Raw genomic sequence first — 7862 nt, forward strand, 5'->3', positions numbered from 1 at the left:
AATGTTGTTTTCGACTCGTTATTAGCATTTTTGGAACTGGAAATGTTTTATGTTCACATTAGATAATCCTCAGGCTTTTATTAAATTCATTATTTGAAAGATTTCCAAGGATTTAAACGAATTTGCTGCATCGAAAAAAGAGTGTCGTGCGTCGACCAGGGTTTCCTTTTTTTTCTTTTTGTACCCTAAACAACCCGTTGTAGAGGATGCATTAAGTTTGTACGGACGTATGGAACACCCAAAAAAGCTTAAGATAGACACTTATTTCGATTCGGAATCATTTTCTAAATCTGTCCGTACATCTGTCTGTCTGTCTGTAATGTGCTTACTTGTTTCAAAGTCTAACTTTATAATGCGGTTGCCAAAAAAAAATTTCCACTATTCGTATGACGGAGTCTCTACTAAGTAGTAAACATTTAGGGAATTTAATGTTGTGTGTGTGTAATGGGTATAAAGAAGAACCTCTTTGAAATGCAATAAAAACCCACAACTTAATTACCAACTATTTAAGATATTTATTTAAACTGATCGTGCACGCACACATTTCTAAAAAGTAATTGTTTGATAACATTAGTATTGGTTTACCCTATACTTGCATTGTACTTAGTTTGAAGGCTACTTGTTGCATGCGTTAGGCTTGGGATTTAGGTATATGGCAAGCTTGTGTTTGCGTAGATGTTATATAACACAACATAACGGCCACCGCCGCTAACTTGTATTAATAAATTGTTTAGTTAAAATGCAAAAATCCTTTCCGGTTTCAATGGACTAACTCAGTGTATAAACGTATATGTGCATATAACTATACACACTCACACATTCACAAATCACAATGTACACTTCTATATATAAATGATGGCCAAGAGCAATGTCGTGCAACTGCCGCATATTTGACCATAAGTACCACTAGTGCTCATTAATTATTTTTTGTTTACACATATGTGTATTGGTTGGTATTGCATACCATAGATATTTACATAACATACAGTGCATATATACAAGCTTATGCATGTATGTACATAAAATGTTTTAGTTGATATCTTTTAGTCGTCGTTTACCCTGACATTGATATTGAAAGATAGTGGCGGCTTTGAAGTAGAGGTTTTTTCCAAAAATAAAGTGATTAAAATGGTAATGTGTAGATGAACGAACGATTTTATGCTCATTTTTAAATCGCAAGAAATAGTTTTCGAGATTATTAAGATGATACAAAAACAAATGAAGCCTGCAAAGAAGGCTACTTACCATTAATTGTATCAATCTTGTATATAATATAGAGCACGAATTGTATCGAAAATGCCCCCGCGTTGCAGTAATAAGAGAGTTCAGGGATAGAACAGCATTCGCGTTAGGTTAGAATGGGGCTGCATAAGTACAGTTAAATATACTGTAATGATAAAAGTCGGAACACCTTCGAGTCTCGCACCTTAGCTTAAGATTATAGTGTGTACTTGTAGTAGTACAAGAACAAAATATTATTATTAATTGCGGGGGCAAACTGTATCGCGATCTAGAAGGTCTATTGTACTCGCCCATGCCATTAGCCCTCCAGTTTAAAGTCTTTTATAAAACCTGCAGCCTTCCTTGGATTGGAGCACCACACCGGGTGGGTGTCTGAAATTGCAGATAGCCTCACATTCATGGGACGTCTTCTTCGCCCTTTGGCAGAATCTGCATGACTCGGTATGGGACATATCTAAGAATAGTGTCAGTACCCTTACTTACGGTCATGACTAAGAAATGACTGAATTTTTTTTCAGGGAAGTGATTTTCAATGATTGGCCAGGCCAATCAGAAGAAGACCATTTACAAATTTCGGTTTCCTTTTGCTATAACCAGAGACAGCTAAACGGCAAGCATTCGAACATTTTTTTCGAAATTCAAACTAGAAGATATTTGCAAAATTTTCGTACATACACGCTTATATGTATACCATAGCGCATATTCACTAAAAAAACACAGAATTGTATGTGCGTCTGCTTTGCAAGCGTTTGAGAGAATGCCACGTTATATCAAGACACTATTAACAGAATCTTTGCTCTTACAAATAATGAGAACGAAAGGGCAAACTGCCAAATGGCTGGAAATTAAAAGTGTGGCTACAGAAGCACAAAAGTGCGTAATAATTTGCTAGTTTGAATTTTCAAGAAAACATCTTGTTGTTTCGTTGTCTTTGATAAACCCACACACATACAAAACGTATATAAAAATCTCAGAGCTTGAATTCTGGAAAAAGTGTTGGAACATCTTATCATTTAGATATCCTGACCGAGATGAGAGACACAGACGAAATCTGTTTGCCGTAATCGTCACCGGGAGTTGACTTGTGTTCTGAGAACAATTTTCTTTAACTACTTGCTGAGATCACCACGTGTTTAGCTTTATCCGCTGAAGTCTGTGAACGAAATGTCGGTGCTACAAATGTTAAGGACAATAGGTAGGGAAATAAGACGGGGTTAATTAGAGAAACGATAAAATGTATAGACGTACGTAGAATTTGTTAGACATCCGACGAAGGGATAGGTTTACTGAATAGAAGAAAAAAAAGAAATAAAGTCGAATTTTGCATAAAACATTGAATGTTTCGTTTGTTTTTTTTTTTTGAAAATAAAGTATGATTTTGTTCTTGTTTTAAGTTTAAATTTTTTTATTTTTGTTCACTTCAATGCCGCGTAATTACATGCGATATCTCTGCAAAGACCGCGATACATCTTTGCTAAAATAAGTCACGTACGGTGGGCTACACGAGATAGACTATACTAAGTGGGCTACGCGCGGTGGGCTAACTTTACGTGACTAAAAATGCGAACCAATTTGAAACGAATTTGGGGAAGACATTGCAGCTATGCGCGAAAGGATGGGCAATGACATAAGGTAGTCTAATGTATATATTAGTTAGTGCGGACATATGTAACATTCAGAAAGTCTTAAGAACCACCTTTTATTATACCGCTCCATTCGGAATCATAATCTGAATTGATCTAAGCCTGTCTGTCCATCTAAGTTTGTGTTCAAGCTACAGGTCGCAATTTTAAAAATAGTTTGATGAAATTCGATATAGTGACGTGTTTTGATCCAAGCACGAACCCTTCTGGAAATGGCTCGAATCTGTCCACTCTTTCGACCACTCCCCATATAACGCTCTATTCTGAGAGGTCTTTATATGGAAAAATATTGCAATTTTCAAAACTTCTCGGTAGAAGTGACTAAATATTTCGGTATGAAAATTTTGGACCACCTGGGGCAATTTTTGAACCCTCTCTCGTAGAACGGAAAGTAAAATTCATACGGCAGAAAGGTATAATTTTCAGTCTTTCGTGATGGAAAAACGATCTGTACCAAATTTGGACCATCTCGCCCTACTTTTTCGATCCTATCATAACAAGAATTGTCACGAAAATTGATCCATAATTGTAATTTTATACAAAAATAACAATGTGATGTAGGGTATTTAATGGTGTGCCTTGCCCGACTCAAATCTCGTTATGTTACTACAAACGATTGCGAATGCCACGACAAGCTACAAGTACATTTACTTCCAAGTACATTTTACGATTAGTTGCGCGTACCTGATCTACTTCAATTTAACGGATAATAGATACTAAGAAAAAAGGCTGCAGATAAAGTGATTTGCAGATTCTAAGAAGTTTTTAAGAAATTCCTTTTAATTATTTATCTTTTCCTTGCAACCTTGTAGACCTTGATGTGTATTAAAATTGCTTATCATGGTTTGAAAGCTTCCGAAACATTTTTACGATTTTATAAACACATCTTTTATTATTTAGTAATTTATGGTACTTACGGCAAACCGGTTCAACATACACGGATTCACACAAACAGCCACACACACACACACACACGCACACACACGCATCAAGACGTAAACTAATAATTAAAAAAAAAAATAAATAAATAAATAAATAAAAAAAAAAACTAATTCAATAACGCTTATACGCATTTTTCAGTTGGTCGGTCATTGGTTTGTTGCGTTGACAAAGTGATCAAAAGCAGGAAGACAACAACAGGGGCATAACATTAATCTTGAAAATGAAGAAATAAAATAAAAGCAACAAAAAATTGTAAAAAAAAACAAAAAAAAAAAAAAAAATATATTTTTAAAAAACCCTTTTTCCCCCCCCTTTTTTTTTTTTTTTTTTTTAATACATTAAAGTAAACATTGCGCAGTCTCTCTTGCTCTTTCTCTATCTCACTCGATTCCTGTCGCTCCATTTTTCTACTATTTAGATTCTCGTTTTGATAGAGTTTTCTTAGGTTTAAATTATTGCTGGCATTCATTAATTGCCCATATAATGGAAACATGACATAGACACACACACACTTCAGCTTAACAAATGTACTCTAGTGCAAATACAAATTGTGACATTATTCGGGTTTTTATTATCTATTTTGTGATTTGCTTTTTCTATTTGTTTTTGCTTTTTCATGATTACTTTTAAGCAAATTGTTTTTTTTTTTTTTTTAAACAAATTTGTTTATAAATCCGTTATTATAAGTGATTTTTCAAGATTTTATTTTTATTCATCAAATTTATATGTCTATCTAAATGTATTCGCAGGCGTGTATGAAGAAATGCCGGCAGCCTTAATACTTTCCAGATGTTAAAACAACATAACATGACCGTGCTTGTGTGTGCCCGTTTGTCGAAAATGTTTAAATAAAAGCATATACGGCTTATATGGTAATGCATAAATTTTTATTAGGATGGTTTTTTTTTTTTTATTTGTTTGACGAAAAATTTCCCCGCCATAGTACCTCTCGCGTTTTTCCTTCTCCACCTGTTCCTTTTTTTCATTTCTTTTTTTTTTTTTCTTGTTTTTTTCTTGTTCGTTGTTTTGGTGATATTAGGAAAAGCCGGTTTTTTTCCTTTATCTTACGGTAAATTGTTCCACATATGGAGTTTTCTTGGGGTGTTGCGTCCGATATCATGTACCTTTTTTTATGTTTGCATTTACCTTGTATTTGTTGGTGGTCATAACAGTGCGCACTGTACGTATGCTTACACACGTCTATTACCACTTCCTTATTATTGATTACCGGGATCTCTGCGGTCTTGTCTTACTTACTTACATATAAAATTATTTATATTTCCACAAGTTTTCGTGTTCGTTTTATTTTATTTTATTTTATTTTTTTTTTTTTTTTCCTTTTTCTCTATTAGAGTGCGCGCGTATATATGTCTTGTGCGTTTATGAAATATTCATTATTTCCTTAATATTATGAAATAGTAGACAAAATTACTCCATCTTTCCTTTTTTTTTTTTTTTTTTTTTTTGGGAGATGATAAGACTTTTAACTCCTTTGAGCATTTTATCTGGCGAATATGAAATATTTTGAAAATTTTTATTTGAATGGAGTTTTGAAAGTTATCTTTAATTTAAAATTTATTAAAAATACTCTTCGCAATCACGGTGATTACACGGCTATCTTAAAAATGCTAATAACATTGCGTGTAGACGGAGTGTGCAGCTTGCAGATAATGATAATCGAAATGTAGGTATATACGTACAAATATATATAGGGACATATATATGTATATATATGTAAATATATATATGTATATATATGTAAATATATATATGTATATAGGCACATGTATATGCATATGTATATATATATATATGCATATATATATATAGAAATCGATCGCAGGAACAACACTAGAATGGAGGTTGAAAAACTTAATAAATATATGGATACAGCATAAGCTGGCACGTATATTTACTTGTAGTTGAACTTTGACGTACAATCGAGTTATATATTCCAAAACCCCACTCCGCCCACCGCCAACCCTCTCTTAAAATAAATTAATAATTTCCAATTAAGTGAAATTTTAGATTTTAACCTTCCTATGACCCATGTAACGAGAAAGCATTCCCACCTTTCTGAGATGAACTGATGTAATCGAATAAGTAGATAAGAACCTAGCGACTACAGTTCATAATTCAATTGCTCATATTTAACTGAAACGACATATCGTCAGAGGTCTTCGGACGGAACTGACGACCCTCTCTCAAAATATCCGTATTGCTGGCCCTATGCCGTGAAATCCCAATCGATGAATGCGGATTCTTCTATTTCGGACGGAGGTCTGTTACCTCGTCGACGGTTCGATCCAAAAGGAAATGGATGTTCAATCTTCTTCTCTTCTGAAATTCGAAGTATGTCAACTGGGTCATTTTGAATATGGTATTCCCATTCCGTTCTTTATTTAGCATTCCCTTAAATACTCACAAGAGAATAACAAAATGCTTGGTATAAAAGAAAATGAGTGGAAAGTGAAATATACTTATCCTACTTTAAAAACATAGGAATAACTTATAATTACCTGTAGGACGAAAACAAGATACGCGACTTTGGTCCTTACAAATTTCCAATTCATACACAATGCTATTAATCTGAAATTAGACTCTAGTGCGGTCACCCGCAAATTCACTACATAAATATCCATGATCATCTCGTAAGTAAAACCCTAATAGGCAAACACTACTACTATTTTATATCAATAAATTGCTATTATACAAATATATTTGATGACAGTGCAAAATGTTTGTGTAAAGATGATCGCGATTTCTTAGCAGGTATGTCAACAATTAAGGGAATACTTTGCAATCTTTACGTTAGGCATTGAAAATTAGCATAATTATTCCACACCAGTACGTCAGTCCCTCCTGTAGCCCAAAAAGCTGCAAAGGCTTCTTTTTTATTTGAAATCAGAGTATGTTAATGTACTTAGGCATATAGGAGCATAAAGCGTGCAAGCTAAGCAAAGATAATTAGACAGGACATGATTTGTAGATCAATATACTAGCAAGTCCATGGTCGTGGGTTCGAATCTCAAATGCGATAGCCTTAGATGCTAGTCTTAGAATTTATTCCTCTGGCGAAATTAATAATAATAATAATAATAATAATAGATCAATATAATTATCCAAAAAGTTCCTTTTAAGTCGGTCGCTTAGTTTCATAGTTGTAACAAGTGAAAGATTCACAGATGTGAGAGCAAAAGAGCATTAAGTTAGCAAGATAAGCAAGATTATAGTCTTCAAACACTAGCACTAGCTTTATTGAGAACTTTACCGCGCTTGAGATTTCAACCCAAGATCATTGAAATCTCAGTGGAAATCTTAGTGCCTACTCAGCCACTCAGACAGAAAAATATTTTTTTATTTTTTTTTTTTTTTAAATATACGAAAAATAATAAGCCGCTAATGGACAGCTTTAACCATTAAACATCATAATTAAAACGATTCATAACACCGCTAAATAATTATTAATATGCCGACGTGATTACCTTGCTGTAGGCACTTTTTCAGAATTTCTTCTTCTTTACATTTGAAATTCATACAATTGACACAAATATACTAAATGCATGCACGAGCACGCATAACTGGACATAATACGGCAAACGCGTGCCTTTAGTGCTGTAAAGTTCCGTGTGAAGCCAAAGTGAATAAAATCGTTGAAAACATTTCAAAATGTTTAATATCAATTAGGTGCATCTGATCATTACGTAACTTTACGTTGCTTCCAAGCTGTGCCAAAAGCTTACAAAAACTTTAATTATGGCAAGAAAAGTAATTAAGTTAATGCAGAAAGAAACGAAATGAAACTCAAATGTGAAATTCAAAGAAAGAAAATAATTATAAATAATGTAAACAATTTTGTTATTCAGCAGACTTCAAGGAATGTCACAACTAATTCTTAAAAAAACATTACGTATTAAACATACAAATAGATGACATCGATTCATTTCAACAGATTCATATCCGTATCCAAGCATAAAGTTTGCCTTTCTTATCGTAAAATTGACTGTTTAGGTCAATATACGATATTATTAAAGA

The sequence above is a fragment of the Glossina fuscipes genome, unplaced genomic scaffold (genome assembly GCF_014805625.2).
Source record: "Glossina fuscipes isolate IAEA_lab_2018 unplaced genomic scaffold, Yale_Gfus_2 27, whole genome shotgun sequence".
In the NCBI taxonomy this organism is placed as follows: Eukaryota; Metazoa; Arthropoda; class Insecta; order Diptera; family Glossinidae; genus Glossina; species Glossina fuscipes.